At 46.2% G+C, this 26,929-nt stretch overlaps 1 pseudogene; it reads left to right on the top strand.

The window, feature by feature from the left end:
* Positions 1 to 24,562: 24,562 nt before the first annotated feature.
* LOC136463185 (uncharacterized) lies at positions 24,563 to 26,639 on the top strand (annotated as a pseudogene).
* The last annotated feature ends 290 nt before the right edge of the window (positions 26,640 to 26,929 follow it).

Below are 26,929 nucleotides of genomic sequence, written 5' to 3'. Positions count from 1 at the left end.
TTGTTCCTCACAACAACACCTTGATCATCTTGCTTGTTGCGAAACACCCGCTTTGTTCCAATGACTCTTGCACCTTTTGGTTGCTCTTCAAGAGTCCAAACTTCATTGCAAGTGAAGTTGTTCAACTCTTCATGCATGGCATTGATCCAATCCGGATCTTTAAGAGCTTCTTCTACCTTGGTAGGCTCATAGCAAGAGACAAAAGAGTGATGAGCAATAAATGAAGCAAGTTTTTGAGATTGAGTCATTACACCCTTTGATGGACTCCCTATGATGAGATCTTGTGGATGATCTTGTAGGAGAGGTGTATTTCTTCTATTGATCACTTGAGGAGGTGGTTGTGGAGCATCAACATCTTGTGCTTGTACCACCATTTGCTCATGAGAGATATGAGTGTCTTCATTTTCTACTCTCCTATCTTTTTCACCATCTTGTGGTACACTTGATGAAGAAGGTTGATCAATGACTTGTACATCATCTTCATCATCTTTTGGCTTGATGTCTCCCACCAGAATATTCTTCATAGCCTCCCTCAATGGTTCATCACCTACATCATCAAGATTCTCATGTGCTCCTTGGGAGCCGTTAGATTCATCAAATTCCACATCATATGTTTTTTCAACCAAGCTGGTGGCATGATTAAATACTCTATATGCTTTGGACTTTGATGAGTAACCAACAAGAAAACCAATATCACAATATCTTTGGAACTTCCCTAAGTATTGCCGCTTCTTGTAGATGTAGCATTTGCAACCAAACACCCTAAAGAAGGAGACGTCCGGCTTCTTCCCATTGGGCAACTCATAAGGTGTCTTGCCAAGGAACTTTTGAAGGAATAGGCGGTTTGATGCATAGCATGCGGTGTTGATTGCTTCCGCCTATAGAGCTTCGGAGGTGTTGTACTCATCTAACATTGTTCTTGCAAGAGTGATCAAAGTCCGGTTCTTCCTCTCAACTACACCATTTTGTTGAGGAGTATAAGTTGCGGAGACTTCATGCTTGATCCCAACTTCATCACAATAAGCTTCAATGTTTGTGTTGTCAAATTCTTTTCTATTGTCACTTCTTATCTTCTTGAGCTTCACTTCAAATTCATTTTGAGCTCTCTTGGCAAACTTCTTGAAGCAAGATGCAACTTCGGATTTGTCATGAAGAAAGAATACCCATGTATACCTTGAATAGTCATCAACAATCACAAGATAATAGAGATTCCCTCCCAAACTCTTGTATGTTGTTGGTCCAAATAAATCCATGTGTAGGAGTTCTAGCACTCTTGTGGTTGACATGATAGCTTTTGTTGGATGGGTATTTGTAACTTGCTTGCCGGCTTAACATGCACTACAAAGCTTGTCCTTCTCAAACTTCACATCCTTCAACCCTCTCATCAAATCATTCTTCATTAGCTTCTTGAGTGAACTCATACCAACATGAGCAAGTCTTCTATGCCATAGCCACCCAAGTGTTGTTTTAGTGAATAGACAAGTCTTCAAGTTTGCATCTTCGGAGGTGAAGTCCACTAGATATAAGTTATTGTATCTAAATCCATTGAATATCACTTGATTGTCATCTACCTTGGATACAACAACATCCTTCTCGGTGAACAAGCATTAGAAGCCAAGATCACACAATTGTCCAACGGATAGCAGTTGAAACTCAATGAAGCAATATATAGCACATTGGAGATGGAATGATCATTTGATATTGCCACTTTGCCCAATCCTTTAACCTTGCCCTTTGAGTTATCTCCAAATGTTATTTTCTCTTGTCCATCTACCTCTTCATCTAGTAAGGTGAACATACGAGGATCACTGGTCATGTGTTGAGTGCAACCACTATCAATAATCCAATGACTTTCACCGGTCTTGTAGTTCACCTACACACAAGAGATTCAAGCTTTAGGAACCCAAACTTGTTGAGGGCCCTTCACCTTCTCAACAAGTGACTTAGCCACCTAAATCTTCTTAGGCCTATTCTTGTTAGGGGGTCCTAAAAATATGGCTTTCATCTTTTCACTAGAATCCTTTCTAAGCATGTAGTGAGCATTGAAGGCAAAGGGTCTAGCATGCTTGGGCAAGGGTTGTGGCGGTGGAGTTTGGCACTCATGAGCAAAGTGGCCTTCTTGTCCACACTCAAAACATCTCTTTGGCTTTGGCTTTGATTGTTGTTGTTGAACTTGAGCCTTCTTCTCTACACTTGCCACATATCCAATTCCACTTTTATCCATCTTCATGACGGTGTTCATGAGTAGCTCACTTTGGAGATGCTTGCCTCTTGCAAACTTGCTCAATCCCATCTTGAGATGCTCTTTCTCCATCTTGAGCTTCTTGTTCTCTTCCTTGAGAATATCATTGTTCTTCTCTTCCTTGAGCTTTTTGTTCTCTTCTTTGAGCTTCTCATTCTCAAGGATCAACTCTTCATCATGATCAAGAGTTTCTAACACAATGGTGTTGTAGCTTTTCATCTCTTCAAGATCTTTCATGAGCTTTTCATTTGTATTCTTGAGCTTGACATATTCATCATAGTCATTGCACTCAACCACTTTCTTGCCTTTGCCACTAGATCCTTGCTCAATGCTCTCATCAATCAAATCATCACATGATGTAGCTATATTAATCTTAACAACATGGTTAGTAGCATCATGTGGCTCATTTGGTAAAAATTCTTGAGCAATAACAAGAGTATCATGATTGATCTTAAGAGTAGTGTATTCATCTTTTAGCTTGTTGTGACTAGTGATGAGCTCATTGTGCACCCACTCAAGTTTATCATGTTTATCTTTAAGCTCTTTCTTAGAAGATTTGAGCTCCTTGAGTTTGGATGATATAGCATCATTTGTTTCTTTAAGCTTAACATTAGCCTTTTCCAAAGTATCGCATTTAGCTAAGAGTGAATCATTTTTAGCATCAAGCTTTTCATTTTTAGCTCTACTCTTTCTAATGATCTTAGTGTATTTTCTTAGTATTTTGACAAGATCATCATATGAAGGTGAATCATCATCATCGCTATCGCTATCATCATCACTAGCTTGCTCATCATCACTACTATCATCATTATTAGTTACCTTGCGTTCACCCTTGGCCATAAGGCATAGGTGTGTAGAGGATGATGGCGATGGTGGCGGTGAAGATGAAAGATCAATAGCAATGGCGGCCACCTTCTCATTGTCACTATCATCATCGGATGATCCACTAGATGAATCAATGTCCGTGAGCCAATCACCGACAATGTAGGCCTTTCCACTCTTCTACTTCTTGTGGAAGTCTCTCTTCTTGCCATCTCTCTTTTTGTATGGCTTGTTCTTCTTCTTTTCATCTTCTTCTTCATTGCTTGAGTCATCTTTCTTGCCCTTGAACTTGTTCTTAAACTTGTCTTTCTTGGGCTTGGTGCATTGGTGTGCTAGATGACCAAGTTCACCACAATTGAAGCAATCCATTTCGGAGATTGGCTTTCTTCTAGAGCTTGTGAAGAACTGCTTCTTCTTGCCGTCAAACTTGATGCCACTCTTGTTTAGCTTCTTTAGCATCTTGGCGGCTTTCTTCACCATGAGAGCAAGATTTTCATCTTCATCTTCTTCATCACTTGAGCTCTCATATTCAAGTCTTGCTTTGCCCTTATCTTGGCTAGCTTTGAATGCTAAGTCCTTCTCTTTCTTCTTAGTAGAGGATGAGCCATCTTGTGGCGTGATGTGCATGTATATCTCATGAGCATTGATCTTTCCCAAGATTTGTGTTAGTGTAGCGGTGGAAAGATCACCTTGGTGTAGCACGGTCACAATATGCCCATATTTGTCAATAGGGAGGACACTCAAGATCTTTCTCACAACGTTGGATGGTGACATTTGAGTAAGTCCAAGCCCATTGACTTCCTCTACAAGTACATTCAAACGTGAATACATCTCATTAGCACATTCTTTAGGAAGCATCTCAAATGAATTTAGCTTTTTAATCACAAGATGATAGCGTTCCTCACGCTCACTATTGGTTCCCTCATGGAGCGCACAAACGTCTGACCATAGTGCATGGGTGTCTTTGTGGTTCCTTACGCGGTTGAACACATCTTTGCAAAGGGCTCTAAAGATGGTGTTTCGAGCCTTTGCATTCTACTTTTCATAATTTACCTCATCGCCTTGTAAGTGTGTAGCATCCCAAGGTTTTGGGAAGCCTTGTGAGGCGGCTCTAAGTATACCAACGTCTAGAGCTTCTAAGTACGCCTCCATGCGGATTTTCCAATATGGAAAGTCATCTCCCTCAAAGATAGAAGGAGGTCCATCCCCGTGAGACATCTTGCTCTAAGCGGTTAAGCTTAAAAATGTGAGCACGAGGCTCTGATACCAATTGAAAGGATCAAGATGCCCAAGAGGGGGGGTGAATTGAGCTAATTCTAAATTTTCTTGCAATAATTAAAGCCTACGGTTAGCCCAATTAACCCTTGTGCCTATAAAAGTGTTTCTAACAATCTAACGCACAAAGGACTTGCAACCTATGTTCCAAACTTACTCTAGCATGGCAATTCTATGAATGTAAGAACAAGTATTGAATTGCTCAAAGTAAATAGAGAGAGAGAGGAACGCGACGATGTTTTGCCGAGGTATTGGAGAGTCGCCACTCCCCGCTAGTCCTCGTTGGAGCACCCACGCAAGAGTGTAGCTCCCCCTTGATCCGCGCAAGGATCAAGTGCTCTCTACGGGTTGATTCTTCGACACTCCGTGGTGGTGAATCACCCACAACCGCTCACAACTTGAGTTGGGTCACCCACAAGCTCCGTCAGGTGATCACCAAGCTCCCAATCATCACCAAGCCGTCTAGGTGATGGCGATCACCAAGAGTAACAAGCACAAACTCCCACTTGACCATGCGAAGCCTAATGAGAACGGTGGATGCACACTTTGCTACTCTTGTTTCACTAATGAGGCTACTCTCTTGGATTCTCAAATCTCAATCACCTCACTAGGACCTTGCTCTTCTTGGCACTCACAAACATGTTTCTCAGCTGTTGGAATAAGCAAAAGTACCCCCACACACGAGTGGAGGTTCTATTTATAAGACAGCCTGAAAAACGAACTGTTAAGTTCCTCTGCGGGGTGACCGGATGCTCCGGTCATGTTGACCGGACGCTCCGGTCAGTTCAACCCGCACACCAATGTTTAAGTATTGATCGGACGCTGGCAAGGTCCAGTCACCACTGACCGGACGCGTCCGGTCCCATTTTTCCCTTACTGGATGCTTACTGTACTCGACTGGACGCTGGATCCTCAGTGTTCGGTCAATATTGACCGGACGCGTCCGATCACAGATTCACTCTTCTGGAACCTTACTGGAGTCGACCGGACGCTGGTCCTCAGCGTCCGGTCACTCGACCACTCAGCGTTCGGTCACACCAGACGCAATCTCCTCGGTCATAATACACTTCGACTCTGTGGATTTCCCTTCGCGGAAATCAGGTCGTTTCACCCTGTGCCGATGTCTCTGAAATGTATTTCAAATCAATCATCACCTGTTGTCCTGTTGCAACAGGGGCTGGAGCTGAAGTTCCACTTGTTGCTAGGATTGCAGTCGCGGAGGAAACCAATGGCCGGTTTGCAGCATTGCAGTCGTGGAGGAAACCAACGCCTGGTTTGCAGCAGTGGTCGTGTTCTCTGCCTGACCAACCGTAGTCTCCTGCTAAAAACCAGTTGTCGGCCCTCCACTCTGCTTCGCCATATCTCCCCCTAGGTTTTGCATGCCCACTTGCAGATCCGTCCAAGCATCGTGACCGTGCCCGCCTTGCTGTCCACATCAGGCGAAGGAGTTGTAGTTATACGTGTATCAAAGTTGTGTTGACCATAGGATGCACAACCTAGCTAGAAATGGTCTTACCTAATTGCTTTGCTCGTTCTCACATTCCAATCATCTTCTCTTGTTAAAGCATCTCCAACTGTACTACCTAAAACAGACTACTTATTTCTCTATTTGGGTAGCCACCTATTTTCATACTACCCATATGTTGCTCCCATCTCTAGCGATACTACCTAAAATAGACTACTTGAATAAATCCTATTAGAGAATGACATGTAGGTCCCACATGTTATCCTCTTTCTTCGAGTTCACAGTAGAAAAACTCAGCCATCTCCATGCGCATTCGCCATGGCTTCCGGGGAAGAGCTGGCGAGAGGGTCGCAACCGTGGGAGCTGGTCGTGGAGTGGCTGGAGACAGTCGTGGAGCGCGCCAGGGGCAGGGACACCTATGTCGGGCAAGCCTGCGTTGAGGTCAAGACCGCTCGGTCCGGCCAGACCCACGCACTGGTCGAGGAGGCGGAGGCCAGTGCCGGCATGTGTAGCTTTAGCGGCCTGGGAGGGTAGCAGTAGCTCACGACTATGGGGAGGGAAGCTAGGCTTCCATGGTGATGGAGAAGACGGTTCCCAGTGTAGGAAGGGAGGATCCCGCTAGCGAGATCTACCTGCGGGGGAGGAGCGTTGCTGGTGAGGGCCGCTCGCCGCCCGCGGGGAGGAGCACCATCGGTGCAGACAGGGGAGGGAGGAGTGGGGTAGTGGGAGGGGAATTTTATTAGGCCAACAAAAGTAGGTAGTCTGATAGGTAGCCTGCTGAAGTATGTTTTTGGTCTTCACTACCCAAATGTAGGATAGGTAGTGGGTTTAGGTAACCTGCTGGAGCTGTTAGGTTGATACTTTGCCTTTTACCACACTTATGCCATAACCGCACATGATCTTTACTTTTGTCTTACACCAACCATGTATATCCTCTTTATCCCTACCATGAAGTCATTGTAACCTTTTCCATGTTTTCTTGTCACTAGATGGCCCGCCAACTACTAACCTGCCGCTAGAGCACTGTACCCTACCACTGTACTCACCCTGTGGAGTTCCCCCTCATAGGCGCTGTCGCCCACTTCTAGTTCTGTCATGATCAGCATGTTGATGACGGAACAAACCTTCAGGCTAGAGAGCCCGTGGAGGACCTGGCACCAGTGGAGTAGCCCTAGGAGGAGAACCAAGCTGAACCAGAGACGCCCCACCAGGCAGCAGGCGGGGACCCTTGTGATGATGGAGGCAATGATCCTGAAGACTCAGATGGCTCGGAGGATGAAGATGACGGCCTAGGAGGCGGTGGGAACCCCTGCAACTCCCCTAGAGGCTGGACGGTGGCACCCTGCAATTGGGATATAGGGGAGTGCTTCTTCACTAGAAGATCAGGGACCTCCTACGCTGACAGTACAACTTCAGAGCCGATGGGAATGCCATAATGAAAGCGTATGTACCTTTCTCTTCTATCACCCATTTGTTCTTGCCCGGTAGAAGTCTTTCAAGTTCCACCACGAGTTGACTTGTAGTAAGTGAACCTTCTATGACTCTCACCGTGGCATTTTACTCTTCAATTTAATTTTTTAGCACCATTTTCCGGAATGTAGTAGAATCCGAGGCCTTCTACTGCATATCCCAAGGAGGCCTTCTATATGCGGACAAGATTTTTATAATATGTTCACAATCACACACATCACAACAAATCACCGTGTCCTCTGGTATGACATCTATAACAAAAAGGCTTGCCTTTGCTTTTGTTCGCCCCCCATGCCAATGACTTCGGAATGTCTTTCGAATCAATCATCACCTGTTGTCCTGTTGCAGCAGGGGCTAGAGCCGAAATTCCACTTGTCTTCGGGATTGCAGTTGCGGAGGAAGCCAGCACCTAGTTTGCAGCAGCGGTCGTGTTCTCTGCCTGACCGACCATAGTCTCCTACTGAAAACCAGTTGCCACTACTACATTCAGACCCATCACAAGCGGTTCGTAAAGCCCATCACTAGCGCTTTTCGGTCTCGGCAGTAAGCTGTCGGTGGTGATGACATTCTCATCACAGGCGGTTTGCAACCGGCGGTGATAATAGCTTATCACAGTCGGTTCGTATTACCAGTCGACGGTGATTTGAATTTTTAAAATTCCCAAAAACGGGCCAAAAAATAGCAAAAAAATTTGTTTCAATCCTGGAAAGCCCCCCACTAGCTCCAGTTTCATAGTACCGGGAAGCTGCTCCAGCTCCAACTCCATGCTATTTTTCATGGTACGCGGTGCTAGGATTCAAACCTAAGACATTTGTCCTTTGCTCCTCTAACCACTCCACCCCTAAGTCACTTGTGTCCATATACCATATCCATTCATTTAGTATTCACTTTTTAGGATTTAAAATGAATATTTAGAATCCTAAATGGCTTCAGATGAAAAAGTCATAAACTACAAATTTGTTGTTCTAATCGAGATTTACAACTTTGATTTTGGTTGTTTCGTCATCCGAGGTCGTTTAACAAATTTGAATTTCAAAATGTAAAAACTTCAACCAGACTTTTGGGATCTCAAATGATTTCAAATGAAAAACTCATCAACTACAAAGTTGTTGTTCTCATCGAGATCTACAACTTTGATTTTGGTCGATTTTCCATACAAGGTTGTTTGAAAATTTTGGTTTTTAAAATTATAAAACTTTAGATACAAATTTGAGACTATAAATGATTTCTAATGAAATAGTTGTCAACTACATAGTTATATATCTCATCGAGATCTACAACTTTGGTTTTGGCCATTTTTCCATCTAAGGTCGTTTGTACAATTCGAAAAATTTGAATTTCAAAATTTGAGTGCTTCAAACAGAATTCTAGGACCATAAATGGTTTCATATGAAAAAGCCATCAACTACAAAGTTGTCAATCTTGTCGACATCTACAACTTTTATATAAAGTTTGTTTTCATCTAACTTTATTTGAAAAAGTTATGAATTTATTTGTATTGCAACATGGTTATCACCGCCGTATCATATAACAAGCTGGCGGTGAAAATATCTTCACCGCTGGTTCATATGTCAAGACGACAGTGATGAAGAGCACATTATCACCACCAGTTGGTGGTGCAGAGCAGTTGTGATGATGGACTATCACCGCCGGTTGGTAAGACGAAGCGGCGGTGATAGTTATCAACCCGCACGCTCTTACGAAGCAGCGGTGATACTTTCATCACCAACAGTTCGTATTACGAACCGTCGATGATAGCTATCACTAACGGTTTTAATGATACCGGCGGTGATAAAGGTGTTGGTGATAGGTCAATCTATAGTAGTGTGCCAGACCTTCACTCTGCTTCGCCATATCTCCCCCTGGGTTCTGCGTGCCCACTTGTGGATCCGCCAAGCTCCACGATCGTGCCCGCCTTGCCGTCCACATCGGCCGAAGGAGTTGTAGTTGTACGTGTATCAAATCCGCGTTGACCATAGGATACACAGCCTAGCTAGAAATGGTATTACCTAATTGCTTTGCTCCTTCTCACATTCTAATCATCTTCTCTTGTTAGGTTGATACTTTGCCATTTACCACACTAATGCCATAACCACACATGACCTTTACTTTTGCCTTACACCAACCATGTATATCCTCTTTATCCATGCCACGAACTCATTGTAACCTTTTTCCATGTTTTCTTGTCACTAGATGGCCTGTCAACTACTTACCTGCTGCCGGACCACCGTACCCTACCACTGTACTCGGCCTTTAGACTTCCCCCTCAAAGGGGAGGTCACCCACTTCAAGTTCTGTCCTGACTAGCATGTTGATGACGGAACAAACCTTTGGGTTGGAGAGCCCGTGGAGGATCTGGCACAAGTGGAGCAGCCCTAGGAGAACCAAGCTGGACCAGAGGCGGCCCAGTAGGCAGCAGGCGCGGACCCTTGTGACGATGGAGGCTATGATCCTAAAGACTCAAACGGCTCGGCGGATGAAGATGATAGCCTAGGAGGCGATGGAAACCCCCGCAATGCCCCTGGAGGCTGGACTATGACACCCTGCAACCAGGATACAGTGGAGTGCTTTCTTTTCAAACTCTAATCATCTTTCTCTTTTAGGTGATCATCTGCCCTTACTACACTTATGCCATAATTACACATAATCTTTGCTTTTAACTTACACCAGCCATATATATTCATTTATCTACCATGAGCACCACATAACCATTTTCCATGTTTTCTTGTCACTAGATGGCCCATCAGCTACTCACTTGCCACAGGAGCACTATCCCCTACCACCGTACCTGCCCTGTACAGTTTCCTCTTATAGGGGAGGTGGCACACTTTTAGTTCCGCCATGACCAACAGGTCGATGATAGGACCAACTTCCAGACGGGTGAGCCTGTGGAGGAGCAGGCCCCTATGGAGCAACCAAGGGGGAAGGACATGCTGCACCTGGGGGCCCAACCCGTAGTAGGTGGGGACCCCAGTGATGGAGGAGATGATGATCCGGAAGATTCCGATGGAGACGATGACCTCAGAGGTGATGGGGATGCTCCCAACGCCCTAGGGGGCTAGGACATGACCTCCTACACCCGGGATGCGGGAGAATGCTTTTTCCACCACAAGCTCAAAGACCTTCTGCGCCAACAATATGGGTTTGGGATGTTTGCTGTGGAATACCATAGTGGGAACTGGAGTCACCCACGCTATGAGGCCCTTTGGGTGACACGAGTGCACATCGGCAGGCCTAACCCACAGCTTCGAGCTCTCCACATAGTGTCCTCTCACGATGCTCTCGCTCCACGTCCCACCTTGGCTGCATTGATCATGGATGCGGCCCGACAGGCGCCCTACTGCTACAGGGATCACTTTCCACATAATAAGTGAAGATGAAGATCGCCACTATCCCCGTAGGTGCTGGGGACAGGTGGCCGCACAAATCACCCCAGCCACCGAGGCGCAGCAAGGCCGAATGATATCCACGATGAAGCTTTTGGCGATCACCAACTCAGAGCTAAACGCCGCACTGCTGGAACTCAAGCAAGTGCGACAATAGCAGGAGCAGGACAGGAGGGAGGTTGGTCTACTACAATCCCTCCTAGATGAACGTGATTACTCCCAGATGTCGGTGCGGCCCACCTTCTCTCTAGCCCATCACGAGGACCCTCCCTACGAATCCTTGGCCAGACCAGAGTCGTTGAAAAGCCAAGCTAAAAAGTATTGTTCGCTGATTTGTTGTGAGAGAAAAATACTGTACCATGGCTGATAAGCCATGCTGATAAGACCAGGAGTGGAGTTGGCAGCGACATTCCTGCCAACCAGCCCAACCCCAACTAGTCCAACCCAAATGCACCACCACCTCCACCTCCCCAAATGACCATGGAACAGATGATGGTCATGCAGACCCAACTGATGCAGAGCATGGCTCAAGTAATGACAGCCATGCAGCAAAACTAGAACCAAAACCCAAATCCAAACACTCTCGTCCACCCCATGCCAGCACCCCCAAGAGATAAGTTCATGAAAGGGTGCCCTCCTTTCTTTTCACATTCCACTGAGCCTCTACATGCAGATGACTAGCTAAAGGCTATTGAGAAACAGCTGAACATAGCTCAGTGTGCAAATGACCGGGAGAATGTCCTGTATGGGATAGGAAAACTACAAGGAGCTGCACTAGACTGGTGGGAAGACTAAGCCATCACCTGGCACCAGTTCAAGGAGGCTTTCAGGCACACTACGTGCCCGCTGGCTTGATCAAGCTGAAGGAGTTTCTGGCCTTGAAACAAGGGTCAATATTTGTGTGCGAGTATCGCGACAAGTTCACCCAGTTGTTACGGTACACACCCAACGAGGTGGAGGACGAGCAGAAGCAGGATCATTTTTTGGAAGGTCTAAATGATGGCATTCAATACATGATGTCCACTCATACCTTCAACACTAGTATAGTGCCCGTGCTAACGCCACGGCTTTATTTTAGGGATGCACATAAAAACAATAAAGGACAATATTTTTTTTCCATAGTTCAACTTTCACACAATTGTATATGACCATGTATATAATCCAAAAAACACTTATGCATAACAAGGCATAATAAAGTTATCTCGCCTTAACCATCTAATTTACAATCTGCCTAAGACCTTAAGTAGGCAGGGCGCCATTGGAGTAAACAGGGATATTGCGGCGCTGTTGAAGTAAACAGGGCAAGGTCCATGAACAAAATAAACAATGCCTAATCATTTGATAGCAGTCACATGTTCTAAACACCATATTCTTATACCACGGAAGATTTCCGAAGATAGTGCACCTGGTTGATCCGGTGCGTTTGAAAGTGCACTTGATTCAGCCTTTCGCCGAGCACGTTACTCACGTTTCCTCTTATTCCTCTTCGCCCTTTCCTCATTGGTTTCTTGAGCCCTTATCCTGGCGCGGTACTCACGTTGTTTCCTATTCATTTCCTCTCTCGCGTTGTTCTTCGCTGCAAGCTGTTGACATGGTGGTGTTCATATACATGGTGTTGTATATATATCTTGTGGCAATATGTGTGTATGCATGTACCTGGAGTATGTATGTTTGTTATACATTGCTGAGCGCAGTGCGTCCCTCTCCTGGCGTCCCCATTTTTTCGTCGAGGGCTGGTAATTCATAGAATAGGCACCGGTGAAACAAAATTCTGAATTCTGAGTTAAGCATCAAAATTACCAAACTTCAAAACTCTCACTGCAATTTTTAGAGCTATCAAGGCTCTTGTTCTGCATATACTCTCTTCAGAACATTGCCTAGCTGTGCTACAACTAATCAAGATTGCAGGGTGCAAGAGATAGAGGCAAACTGCACATGTATCATTTATTGATCCCAAGGTCTAAAAGTTACCGCTAACTTTCAAAATACTTATTAGGCCCCAAATTAATTTGCAACACACAAGAGGAACATAACTGTATGATCTATCTATCTTATATATAAATCATATAATCTGAAAACTTTTATAATGCCTCAGCTCAAATGCTAAAGTGATCTGCAAAGAAATAATGAGTTCGAAAATCTAACAACAGATGGAAACCACAACTAAATAATGAGTTCGAAAAAAGCTAGAAGAACCATCTATATTCTAATGACTCCTTTTAAAATTACTCAAGACACTGAATAGTTAACAATCAAAATAATGAGAATTACTATTACATAGTACAAGCCCCATCGCAGGCAATTAGCTGTGTAGAAATGACTTCCAGGAATCTAGTTGCAGACATGTATTACAACAGAGTATAGATTCAGAGATCAGAGAAGTATGTTTATTTGATTTGATAGCGTTGCCGTTGCAAAGTCATCATGTCTGCATCCTTTTTCATATATAGTGCATGAGCGTGTAAAGATGAGATATATTTAAATTTCACATAAAAACGAACAGAGTTATGGATGTCAACACTTATTAATTCAGTTGGACTTTGGATCGAACCTATCCTGCTGGAGATCAATCTTGATGTACCTAGGTGACCTGCTTTTTTGCTATCAAAAAGCAAACATTGAAACAGAGAAAGGGCTAACCAATTTGTGTCTTTAATACAAAAGCTATTTTTTTTTTCAAAAAATTGACATCAGATATGACAGTGTGTCATTTCACTTGCTACTATCAGTGCCAATGCAACATTTCTTTTTGAAAAAGGAATGATTTGTTCATTTGTTATATTGATCATAATGCATGATGAGGTACAGAGTTCAGCAAACATACCATTTTGTGCTTCCAGATAATTCTCAGGGAGCTTCTTTCTTCAGGGTTATTTTACCCAACAGGATTATTGAAGAATAGAAAAAAAAGAAATCTCTTCTTAAAAAATCATGAGCCAAAGTGAACACCTTGTATCTCAGTACCACAGAGCCTTTTTTATACGGGTTACCACATCCTGGCAGAACTGTGAATTGACAACCTGGGAGAAACAGGAAAGTAAGAGGAAACCCATGTGATATTATCCCAAACAAAGAATGCTGGTTCAGTTTTGCACTGAGACACGACATGCTCCAAGCAATATATTTAATACTGTTGAGTGCAAACTAACCAGTAAGAAATGTTCAGAATTCCAGCCCAGCAGCGAAGCCAGTTCCAGTTGTATCCTGTCAAAACATGAAAGTTCCAAAGCTCTCTCATGGTAGTAAGCATGCTCATCGTGCTGCATAAAAATAAGTGAGGAAAGTATACAAACAAAATTCATGTCAGGGAGATTTCCAACTCCTAGCTAACTACATACTGTGTGTTTTGCCTAGCTTGGGCAGACGGCCGCTGGTTGGGGGATCTCGCTGCTCATATCAACTTGATCTCTGGCACCTCGTTGCTCATATATCTGGAGGAAGAAAATAAACAAAAACAGAGCTTGACACATCATTGTAGCTGCAATACACACGCAAGGTTAAGAAACTGTAAAAGAAATGTTTTTCTCAACCGAGTGATACAAATAAGCACAGGTAACTGATCATAATTTTGACAAACAAATTCAAAAGGTTTCACAGAAATTTCTTCGAACAATCCGTGGACACCAGACAACAACTTACAAGTGGTAACCCAATCACACAAACAAAATTAAGAAAGAAGACGATATTGATTAGGTTCTCGTGAGAAACATGGCAGAACACAGCTGTTGAGAAGTCGACACAGCTTCAGATCCTAATAACTGCTGCTCCTAATTTGCCTCTCCCATCCATCCTAATAACTCAAGGGAGGGGATATGGTCGACGATTTATCGGCTAGATTGGACGCAAAACTTGCAGGATTAACGGAACTGATCCCGATTCTGGCACGAAAGTGAAGCAAAATCGAAATGGGATGGGAGAGGCAGGCAACCATACCTGGGATGAGAGAGGCAGGCAACCATACCTGGGACGAGCGCCCGCGAGACCCCCATCGGTGCTGCGCCGCACGCCGTCGCCATCCCGCTTGCTGCCCCTCAGCCTCCTCGACCTCGACCCCAACGACGAGGAGCAGGGAGCAAGATACGAAGAAGGACGCCGCGGATGGCCTGCCTGGTGGGAGGCGGACAACCGGCCTGGACTGCCCTACTAGCGGCCGACGGCATGCCATCCTATGCCGGCGCCCTCACCTGGCGGCCTGGCGGCCGGCACCCGTGGTGCCCTCCCCAGGGGCGAGCGCACGCCAGGGCCGCCGCCAGTGCGCCGCTGGTGCTCTTCTTTTCGTGTTTCCTACTCTGTATGCGAATGAGAGAGAGAGAGAGAGAGGGAAGGGGCAGGGGGTGGCCTGGCGGCGTGGGGAGGGGAGGAGTCGCGCCGCGTTGGGGAGAGAGGGAGTCTCGGGTGTGGGAGAGGAGGCGTCGGGGGAGAGGGGAGTCACGCGTGCGTCGGGGGAGAGAGAGTCGCGTGGGGTGGGCGCGGGACCAAGATGGGACGAGTGACAAGGACCGATCCAAGCAATCTCGTCTGTTATTTGATGTGGTGAGCGAGAGAAAGAAGATATATCCGTGCAGAAGGTGACCAATAAATAAATATCTATAGTTTTGCTGTATGTTGTGATCGGAGGTGGTCTAGTACTCAATGACACAGAATTTATACTGGTTCAGGCAACGTGCCCTACGTCCAGTTTGAGTCTGTCGTTGACTTTATCCCAGGTGCTCGAAGTTTGCTGTGGAGTTACAAACGAGAAGGAGAAAGATGAGGGTATAAGAGGTCCGGTCGGACTCTAGCCAGAGGGACCGAAAGCGACGGGAGCCTCGCTATGAGCTAAGTGTTCGAGTGTGTACTTGTGGTTTGAACCTAGTGGTTCTACTGTTGTGTGCTAGTGGACTTGATCGATCTAATAGATCTGAATCAACTTAGCATAATTTTGTTTTTTATTCTTTCTTTTTCGTACTCGCCCGGTTATCCCATAGGCTGCAACCTTAGGAGCCTGAGCGTGGCCCGCGAGGCTCAGCTGCTCGTAACCGTAGGCCGAGGCGAGGTGCGATCGGTCGGAATATTTTAAAGCAAAGCTACGTAAGACAGTTTCAAGGAATGAACTACCCTTTTGTTCAGGTAGGAAGGAGTTTCACCATATGATAGTAAACGAAAAAGTGAGGTAGTAGTGCACCCTCGTGGAGCCCCTAAGCAACCCAGGCCAAAAAGTGTTTGGGTCGGGTCGCTTTTATAGGAGCAAACGTTAAGTAAACAATGGTAAGACTGAATTTTAGGGAAAAAATGATGTAGCTGTTCCAAGCGTTGGTGAGAATGTCGTCGTCATCGTCCTTCAGTTGGTAGGCGTCCGGTCGGATCACCTCGACCTTCAGTCGTCCGGATCCTTGCCCGCTTCGCCCCTTTTCTTGGCTGCTGCTTCTTCGCTTTTTTCTTCCTTTGGCTCGCCGGCCTGTCGCAGAAGGCGCTTGAGGAGCTCGCAGTCCTGGTTGAGGTGTTTGACGGGGTAGGCGTGGTTGGTGCATGATCTCTCCATGAGCTCGTTGAAGTGGCCCAGAAGGTCCTGCTGGGGCTGCTTGCCCGTGTGATCAGCTGTGGCGACCAACGCGGAGTTACCCGGTCGGCGACGATCTTTTCTGTTCTTTTTCCCCCTCTGCGTGGAGGGTCCCTCGTCCTGATCCTGGCGCTTGGCCTTGCCTTTTCCCTAGCCTCCGTTGGAGCAACATGGGAGTGGCGCTCTCTGGATGTGTTAGACAAAGGCCCGCGGTCCCGGGCCATCCGGGCTGGGACTCCGGTTGCTGATGACGCTGTGAGCGTCTTGGTTTGGCCCGAGCTGCTTGTGTGTAGGCGGTCGGTGCGGAGCGGTTGCCAAGTCAAGATGAGGCACAGATGTGGTCTCTTGTGCCGCGCTCGGCGGCTGTAGCGGTGAGCGGGTGGAGCGATTCGTCTGGTGCATCCCCACTCTCCTGGTGGGGAGAGAGGACGCGAGTCGGTGTTGCGATGCGGAGCTCTTTGCCTATTGAACGGTGGCGGTTTCCACCAGTGCCTGGAGGTTCCGGTGGATCGCCTGTTCCTGGGGGGCACTCGGCTCGGGAAGGCCGCGCAGAAGCATTGTCGTAGCGCCGATGTTCTGATTGGACCGAGCGAACTATGGGGGATCGTTCCCCATGTCCATGGTGTTGCGCTGGACCCGATAGGCATGACCCCGGGCGTCGCTCGTCGGGTTATGCGCACTGGGCGTAGTGTGGGGTGCTGAGCGTGCTGGCGCAGTCGGCAGCTGGTTCAACCGTTGTTGTCGTAGCTCCCCGCCGTGCTCCCATGTGGGCGCGGGGGTCTCCGCATGAGGGTTCGGAGGGGTGTGAGTCTGCAGGGACTTCGTTACCACCGGCGGCTGTCTCGGAGCGTCCGCCATAGCGCACTCCCGGAACTGATGGTGGCTAGGTGCCACGTCGCCGATGCTGGAGTCGTCACTCTCAATATCGTCATCCATGAGGTCGAGGAAATAGGTGGGAGCATAGCTTGCCATCCCCACGAATTCGGACGTGAGAAGGGCGGCGTCGGCATCCTTCGGAGCCCCCGGGCGTATGCGTCCACAGGAGACGCGAAGCCGTAGGGGAACCGGTCGCATTGCGGTCGCGGCGGGGACAATGGGGTCCCTCCGGATAATCGGCAGAAGATAGAGAATAGTAAGTAAATAACAACATGTACATTACTTATAGCGGGGTTTGAGCAATGAGTTTGCTCGGAATGAAGCGCATATGCCTCGTCGTTGAAGTCGTCGTGCGTCCCGGAGCCGATGGAGGGTGCCGGAACAAGTGCCTCCTCACGGAGGTGTAATACGCCGAGCCGGTCGGTGATGAAGTCCAGGCTTTCAAAGAGGAAGGCCAGAGACGGCTCGGAGACGGGTGGAACCCACATCCCAACAGGTGGGAGTGCGGGAAACTCCAATGAGCCGAAGCAAGTTGTATCGCCTGAGCCCGCCATGGCGAAGGTGGCGGAAAAGTGAGCCATCCGATGACCAAAATTATGTTGAACGTACAGCGTCTTTCCCACGGACGGTGCCAACTGTCGGTGTAGAAAGTGACCAACAAGTAAATATTTGTAGTTTTGCCATACGTTGTGATCGGAGGTGGCCTAGCACTCAATGACACATGGTTTTATACTGGTTCAGGCAATGTGCCCTACATCCAGTTTGAGTCGATCGGTGACTTTATTTCTGAGCCCAGGTGCTCGAAGTTTGCTATGGGGTTACAAACAAAAAGGAGAAAGATGGGGGGTACAAGAGGTCCGGTCGAACTCTGGTCAGAGGGACCGAAAGTGACGGGAGCCCCGCTATGAGCTAAGTGTTCGAGTGTGTGCTCGTGGTTTGAACCTGATGGTTCTGCTGTTGTGTGCCTGTGGACTTAATCGATCTATTGGATTTGAATCAACTTGAATGAACCGACCCTTTTGGGAGAGAGTGCATCCCCTTTTATAGATGAAGGGGATAGCTTTTATAAGTGAGAGGGAGAGAGTACGTATGCTACTAAGCCTTGTTGCCCACGCCGGCGGGTACAGGATGATGGTAGGCGCCCACAACACTGTTGAGCGTCAGATGCACGTGGGAGGTTTGTGTTGTCTTCTTTGGGTGTGGCAGACGTCGGCACCTGCCACACTATTGGTACCTGAAGGCTTCCAAGGGTTTTACCATGTTCGCTTGGTACGGTAAATACCGGCGCCCACAACACTATTGATGCCCAGAGGCATGTGGGGGGAGCCTTACCGTATGGGAGTTAACGGCGCCCACAATACTGTAGGAGAAAAAGTCGGCGCCTACAACACTGTTTGGGCTCTATCGTGCCAGGGAGGTTGCAGAGTATTGTTTCTGCAGGTGTACAGGGTTTGGTCCCCGGTATTGCGGTTTGACTCGTGCGCCCTGCCTTACTTTTCCCGTCCGTTCCCTAGTCCTTACCGAGTGGTCATCCCTGGTCGGTTAGTCCTAGTCGGCTCTGAATGCACTAGTCGGAGAAGAGTAGTGAGCAGGGGTTTTGCGCATTGAAAGGTCCTAATATGGCTAGAGGGGGGGTGAATAGCCTATTTAAAAATCTACAAATCAACTAGAGCAATTTGATTAGTATGACAAATAGCGTAATGCAAACTTGCTCTAGCTCTACAAGGGATGCAAGCCACCTATCCAACAATTCTAGTTGCAATGATTACTTAGGCACACAAACATGCTATGTAATTACTCACTAAGAGCTCTCAACCTTGCTACTCTAAAGAGCTCAACTAGATGAATATAAATAATAAAGCAAGCTCTCAATTCTAATTACACTAAAGAGCTTGTGTCAACTAGTTTGCAAGAATGTAAATAAGTGAGTAGAGTGATTATACCGACGTGTAGGGGATGAACCAATCACAAGATGAATATATAGCCAATCACCGGGAGAATGCCAAAGACAAGAGACAATCGATTTTCTCCCGAGGTTCACGTACTTGCCAACACGCTACGTCCCCGTTGTGTCGACCAACACTTGGTGGTTCGGCGGCTAAGAGGTGTTTCACAAACCTCGTCCACACGATTGGACACCGCAAGAACCGACCCACAAGTGAGGTAACTCAATGACACGAGCAATTTACTAGAGTTACCTTTCGGCGCTCCGCCGGAAAAGGTACAACTCCCCTCACAATCACTGAAGGCGGCCACGAACAATCACCAACTCGTGCCGATCCTTCACCGCTGCTCCAACCGTCTAGGTGGTGGCAACCACCAAGAGAAACAAGCGAAATCCGCAGCGCAACACGAATACCAAGTGCCTCTAGATGCAATCACTCAAGCAATGCACTTGGATTCTCTCCCAATCTCACAATGATGATGGATCAATGATGGAGATCAGTGGGAGGACTTTGGCTAAGCTCACAAGGTTGCTATGTCAATGAAAATGTGCAAGAGAGCTCCCTTGAGCCGGCCATGGGGCTATATATAGAGCCCCCATCAAATAGAGCCGTATACCCCTTCACTGGGCAAAACGCGCTCTGACCGGACGCTCCGGTCATACTGACCGGACGCTGGCCCTCAGCGTCCGGTCGTCCGATGGACGCCACGCGTCACCAGCTTCAAACGCTGTTCGTCAGATTTCAACGGCTACGAAGCTGACCGGACGCTCCGGTCAAAACTGACCGGACACTGAAGCCCCAGCGTCCGGTCGTTTCCAGTAAGCTCCCGAGCATGACCGGACACGTCCGATAAAACTGACCGGACGCTGAAGCCCCAGCGTCCGGTGCTCAACCGTACCCACTGTGCCATCTGACAGCTCGACCGGACACAGCCTTTCAGCGTCCGGTCGCTGAGTGACCCAGCGTCCGGTCAGTAGACCGACGCCAGCATCATTTCGATCAACTCCATTTCAACTCTAACTTCTTCACCCTTGCTCAAGTGTGCCAACCACCAAGAATTTTGCATCCGGCGCAATAGAAAATAGACATTTCATTTTCCCAAAAGCGCCCTTGCGCACATGTGTTAGCATTTTTTCACAAATGCGCACATGTGTTAGCATTTTTTCACAAATATTATCAAGGGTGTTAGCACTCCACTAGATCCTAAATGCATATGCAATGAGTTAGAGCATCTAGTGGCACTTTGATAACCGCATTCCGATACGAGTTTCACTCCTCTTAATAGTACGGCTATCTATCCTAAATGTGATCACACTCACTAAGTGTCTTGATCACTAAAACAAAATGGCTCCTACATTTTATACCTTTGCCTTGAGCCTTTTGTTTTTCTCTTTCTTCTTTTCCAAGTTCAAGCATTTGATCATCACCATGCTATCACCATTGTCATGATCTTCGTCATTGCTTCATCACTTGGAGTTCTGCCTCCGGCAGCCACTGGCGAGCCCTCCCCTTCGGTGGTGGGTGTGGGTGTCATTCAGGAGGCCCCTGCTCCGCCTCCGGCCTCCTCTTCGGTAGTCCCGGCGGCTTCATGGGCTGCCTTCATCAACAAACTTGCTCGGCGCGCAGGAGGCCTTCTCCCTATCCCGGTCATCAATAAGCGGCGAGGCAAGACCGTACCAATAGGTGACACCCCCCGACGCAGCCGCCGCCTTGCTGGTGCGAAGTCTGAATTTGGACTCAATGACCCGGAAAGGAGATCGAAGAAGGCAATGAGGACTCTAGAACTCATTGAGGAGCATGAAGGTATAGATCAACAGGCCCTAGATGAATATGCGAAACTGTTTGAGCAACCCCTACCTGATTCTCATCTCCAGGCTCTAGCAGCTCTTTTCCATTGGTCTCTTCCTGAAATTTTGGATGAGGGAGAGGGTGGTGTGCTGCTGTTTTAAGCCACCTAATGTCTTTCTTGGTCGTTTGACATGATTGTAATTTATGGATCCTTCCAAAATTCTGATTTGGAATGTTAGGAGTTTGAATTCTTCATCCACACAAGACTCTCTGCGGTCTCTTGTGGACTCTTCGCGGTTGGATATTGTGTGTGTTCAGGAAACAAAAATTGCGGGCTTATCTCGCAGGATTATTCTCTCAGCTCTTGGGGCTGATTTCTCTGATTATGCTGTTGTCCCCTCCACTGGTGCTAGTGGAGGCATTCTGATTGCCTAGAGACGTCATATCGGTGTTTCTGGAGTCCTGAGGGTTGGTAATCACAATGTAACAATTCAGTTTGCTGCTGAGGATGGGCAAGCGTGGTGGTTAACTTGTGTCTATGGGCCGCAAGGTAATGAAGATAAAATCCATTTTCTGCAGGAACTACGTGACATCCAAGCAGCTTGCCCAGGGCCGTGGATGATTGCCGGGGATTTCAATCTAATTTATAAGGATGAGGACAAGAATAATGCTAATTTTAATAGGGCCATGGTGGGTCGTTTCAGAAGGTTTATCAATGATCTTGCTCTCAAAGAGATTCCGTTGCATGGCCGCAAATTTATGTGGTCAAATCAGCAGGTTTTCCCTACTCTGGTGAAGTTGGACAGAGTTCTATGCACTGTGGACTGGGAGGACAGATTTCTTAATTGTTTGCTACAGAGTTTGGCTTCGGGTGATTCGGATCACTGCCCCCTTTTGCTTGGCCTAAGGGATAACACTCAGGGTCATCGCAGGTTTCATTTTGAGTCCTTCTGGCCCAAACTAGATGGCTTTCAGGAAGTTGTCTCCGCAGCCTGGACCTCGGTTCCTGCTGGTCCTTGTCCTTTCACAACTTTGGCAAGAAAATTCAAGGCTACCACCACAGGTTTGCAGAGTTGGAGCGACCAAATGGTCGGTCAGGTGAATTTCCAGCTCGCTTTGTCTAGGGAAATTCTTCATCAGTTTGAGATCGCCCAAGATAGTCGTCAGTTATCCTCAGGGGAATTGTGGCTCAAAAACAATCTAAAAAAGCACAGCTTAGTTCTAGCTTCCCTTCAACGCACAATTGCTCGGCTGCGCTCAAGGATTAGTTGGCTCCGTGACGGAGACACAAATACAAAGCTCTTCCATCTTCATGCTCGTCACCGGAAAAGGAAGAACTTTATTGGAAAAATTGTTGCTGGTGAGCAAATTTGCACTAGTCATGAGGATAAAGCTGCAGCTATTGATGATTTCTATGAAAATTTGCTGGGTAACTGTCTAGACAGGGAGTACACTATCAATTTAAATGAGTTAGAAATCATTGCACATGACCTTGCTGATCTCGAGCTCCCTTTTAGTGAGGAAGAAGTGTGGAATACTATTAAAATCTTACCTTCAGACAAAGCTCCCGGGCCAGATGGCTTCACGGGACGCTTCTATAAGGCTTGCTGGCCCATCATAAAGGAAGATATTATGTCGGCGGTTTCAGTAGTTTGGAACAGGAAGTTTGTGAATTTGGGCGTCCTCAACTCAGCCTATATTACTCTCCTCCCTAAAAAAGATGGTGCTAATCAGCCTAAAGATTTTCGACCCATAAGTCTGGTTCATAGCTTCGCCAAATTAATCACAAAAATGATGGCTAATCGCCTTGCTGGTCGTCTAGAGCAAATGGTCTCTCCGATTCAAAGTGCCTTCGTAAAAGGGCAATTCATACAGGATAACTTCATGTTGGTTCAGCAAACGGCGAGGTTTCTTCATCAACAAAAGCAGCCTCGGATTCTTCTCAAGATAGATATCTCCAAGGCCTTTGATTCTGTGTCGTGGCCTTTCCTCCTGGAGGTACTGCAACAGCTTGGTTTCAGGCAATTATGGAGAGATATCATCAATGGGCTGCTCTCCTCGTCTTCAACCTAAGTTCTTTTAAATGGGGTGCCTGGGTATCTTATTCATCATCGCCGAGGATTGCGGCAAGGTGACCCCCTCTCTCCCATGCTCTTTATCTTGATAATGGATGTGTTGGGGCATATGATTACTAAGGCTACCAGTGAGGTTTGCTGCTACCCCTGTCATCTCATGGTTTACAGCACTGCATCTCTATCTATGCTGATGATGTGGCCCTCTTTCTTCGCCCGGAGTCTGGGGATATCACTACAACCATGGATATTCTTAATCTGTTCGGTGAAGCTTCTAGGCTCAAGACTAATTTGCAGAAAAGTACTGTGCTCCCTATCAGGTGTGCTGATTTGGAGATTGCTACCATACAAAATCTCCTACCCTGCCCTCTTTCAGAATTCCCATGCAGATACTTAGGTGTGCCCCTATCTTTAAGAAAACTAACTAAAGAATAAGTGCAGGCCATTATTGACCGCATTGCAGATCAACTACCTAGTTGGAAGGCAGATCTAGTGATAAGGGCTGGAAGAAGGGTGCTAGTACAATATGTTCTTACTGGGATGCTCATTTACTTGGCTAAGGCCTTTGATTTTCCTCCATAGGCTTTCAAAGCGGTGGATAAAATTCGGCGCGGTTTTCTTTGGAGAGGCCGTAAAGATGCAAAAGGTGGACATTGTCTTGTGGCCTGGGTCAAAGTTTGTCGACCACCGGAGCTGGGAGGTCTGGGAATTTCAGATCTCAAGTCTCTTGGCTAGTCCCTGCGCATGAGATGGGTTTGGCTGCAGAAAACAGAACCTCATCGTCCTTGGGCTGCTCTTCCATTACATGTGTCTGAGCAAGTGAGAGCCTTCTTCTCTATAGCTGTGAATTCTATAGTTGGAGATGGTGCAAATACTCTTTTCTGGTCAGATAGGTGGCTCCATGGGCAATGCATTGCAGACCTTGCCCCTCGCCTTTTCGGGGCTATTCCCAAGAGGAGGGTCAAGCAGCGCACTGTCCAGGACTCCCTCACTAACCAGGCTTGGATTTTGGGCATTCAGGGAGCTCGTACAGTTGGTGTGTTCGTGGAATTTCTCCAATTATGGGATTTATTGATGGATTTTCAGCTGCAGCCGAAGGTTGAGGATAGACACATATGGAGGCTCTCCTCCAATGGACAATACTCGGCTAAGTCGGCATATGATGGGTTCCTTTTGGGTTCTACTCTTTTTGGACCATGGGAAAGAATCTGGAAATCTTGGGCACCGCCTAAGTGTCGCTTCTTTATGTGGCTGGTCGCGCACAAGTGCTGGACGACTGATCGCCTGGCACGTCGCGGGTTGCCTCATCCTGAATACTGTCCTCTCTGTGACCAAGAAGAAGAGACTATTGACCATCTCCTTGTCCATTGTAACGCAAGAGAATTTTGGTTCAATCTGCGCAGACAGGTCGGTCTTCAGATCCTGTCCCCTCAACCTACAGAGTTGTCCTTCCATGCTTGGTGAGAGAAAGCTAGCAGCAGCACCGCTGATGGGCTGATAAGGCAAGGTGTTAATTCGCTTATTATACTTGGAGCATGGACTATTTGGAACCATCGCAATAGGTGTGTTTTTGATGGAGAAGCTCCAAGCTTAGCTGGTGCTTTGATTTTAGCTGGCGAGGACCGCCGCTTGTGGTCTATGGTACGGGCTCGAGGATTATCTTTCCTGACTGCCCTCCTCCATGGTAGTTAGAGTGTCTAACTCAATAGTGGTCGTCTTGTGTGTTTTTGTCACCGGCGCGAATGTAATCCTTGAAACTGTTGGGGCGTGAGCGTGTGTGTGTGTGGTGTGTGAGGTGTTGTTTGGGCTCTTGCCCTTTATTCTCTTCTTAATTTAATGAAGCGCAGCTCTCCTGCGTTTTCGAGAAAAAAAAACAGTTTGATCTCCAGCTCCATGATGAAGGAAGCAGTATAGCATGCTTTCAGACATTAGTTGACTTTCTATGCTCCCTTCTGAACAGCAATGACGATGGAAGAATCATAGCTGCAAAGCAAAAGCTAGGTGGACAACCTTATGAAGCATATCTTAAATTTGTGATGCTTTGTGCAGAAAAGATATTCTCCGAGGTACTAAATTATTCCTTTTTGAGTGGCCGAAAGTATGTATTGTAGCTACTTATGAATTTTGTTCCTTATATCAGGTTACACGGGATGCTTATGCTGTTAACCTGGCTGGTGGAACCCTCCAGCCTATTGAAGAAACTAGGCTACGCTTGTGTCCAAGCTTACCACCAACTGATATAAAATTCTTCACTTGCAACCATATTGTTCCTCCTGAGAGTATTCTTCCAATAGCAGTTACACGTGGACCCTCAGGCATGACATTTGATTTCAGTTACAATTCAAGGAGCTCTCCTTACATGGTTTGCACTTTCTACCTTATATCTAACATCATCAACCCATTCGTTTCTGCTACTCAAGCATAGATTGTGAAATTATGAATTATTTGTATTTATTTTCTGCCATCTTTCCAATAAGATTGATTGAAATATTTGTTTTTACAGTATTTATAACATGTGCCATCCCTTAGTCAACTTGCCTATTGGAAACCTAGGGCATTATAAACTTGCTGCAAAATGTATTTACAAGTCCCTTCTATATTCCTGTGTTTCTTTTTGCTTCATTACCTTGTGATGTTAGTATGTTAGACATTCCTTGAACGCACGTACATAAGTCCTTGTTTATCCTTTTATTTGTTTTTTTTGTGGAAATACAATTACTACAGGGGTGTATGATTTCATCCATCTAGGCTTCTCCTTAACAATGAATTCTTTTTTCTGCGATTGTTTGAGCCCATTTTGATCTGCAGCTTCCTTCGTTGCTTTATACTTTATTGTTGTTGTGCAATATTTTTTACTTGAATGCACTTTATGCCTTGTAATTCTTATTTTGCTTGCGTTAACAGATTGAAGAGCTTGGACGTTTCATTTGTAATATTATAACAGTTGTGCCTGAGGGAGTTGTTATGTTCTTTTCTTCATATGATTACCAAAGGCGTGTATATGATGCATGGATGACCGCAGGCACAATTTCCAAGATTTCTAAAAAGAAACATGTTTTCAGAGATCCAAGGAACAGTGCTGATGTCGAGGCTGTCCTCAACAAATACAAGGAGACAATTGAGTCCTGTAGTAAAAGTTCCCAAGACACAGGTATCAATGGGGCACTTCTATTAGCCGTTGTTGGTGGGAAGATTTTTGAAGGCATAAACTTCAGCAATGGGATGGGTCGTTGTGTAATAATGGTTGGCTTGCCTTATCCAAGTCCATCTGATGTTGAGCTGATAGAGACGATAAAGCATATCGAAAGTATTTCTAGCTCATTTTTGGCTGGAGATGATAAGGCCTCAAGCAGAAAATATGATGATGAATGTGAACTTCAGCCTGGTTATGATATATTACGGAAGTGCACTAGAGGTGGAAGAGAGTATTATGAGAACTTATGCATGAAAGCTGTGAATCAATCTATTGGTAAGCTGCTTCTCTTGAGGATTTGTCATGCATATAGCACTGTTTATATTCTTCCTTATATGATAAGAAGAAATAATTGCAGGCAGAGCAATCAGGCACATAAATGATTATGCTGCAATGCTATTGGTTGACTCACGTTATGCACAGACTTCATCAACCAAGAATTTTTCCTGCCCGACTGATAAGCTTCCTCAATGGATAAAAACACAGACTCTCTTGTGCTCAAAACTATGGAGAAGTTCATAGATCATTGCATCAGTTCTTCAAATTCAATAAACAAAAATGTTGAAATACTCTAGGAATCAAGAAGCAAGCATTTCCACTGTTGATTCAATGCAAACAAAAATACAGGTTTGTGTATTCCTCTTCGTGCGTTTTTTTAAACATAGCTTTGTGTTTGTGTATCCTTACTTATGCTGCCTACTTATGAGCAGCCTGCACCTGTGATCAGAGTTATGTATAGAATTATGGTGACAGTAATGCTTCTTCTTAAGGAATTATGGTTAGATCCATATTTCTTTTGTTTGAGACTGTAAAACAATATCACAAATAAAATTATTCAGTCTGCTTATTGTCAGT

Source organism: Miscanthus floridulus, chromosome 1 (assembly GCF_019320115.1).
Source record: "Miscanthus floridulus cultivar M001 chromosome 1, ASM1932011v1, whole genome shotgun sequence".
NCBI classification, from domain to species: domain Eukaryota; kingdom Viridiplantae; phylum Streptophyta; class Magnoliopsida; order Poales; family Poaceae; genus Miscanthus; species Miscanthus floridulus.
Note: the sequence above shows the minus strand (reverse complement) of the source record. Positions and strands in the feature narration are given on the sequence as shown.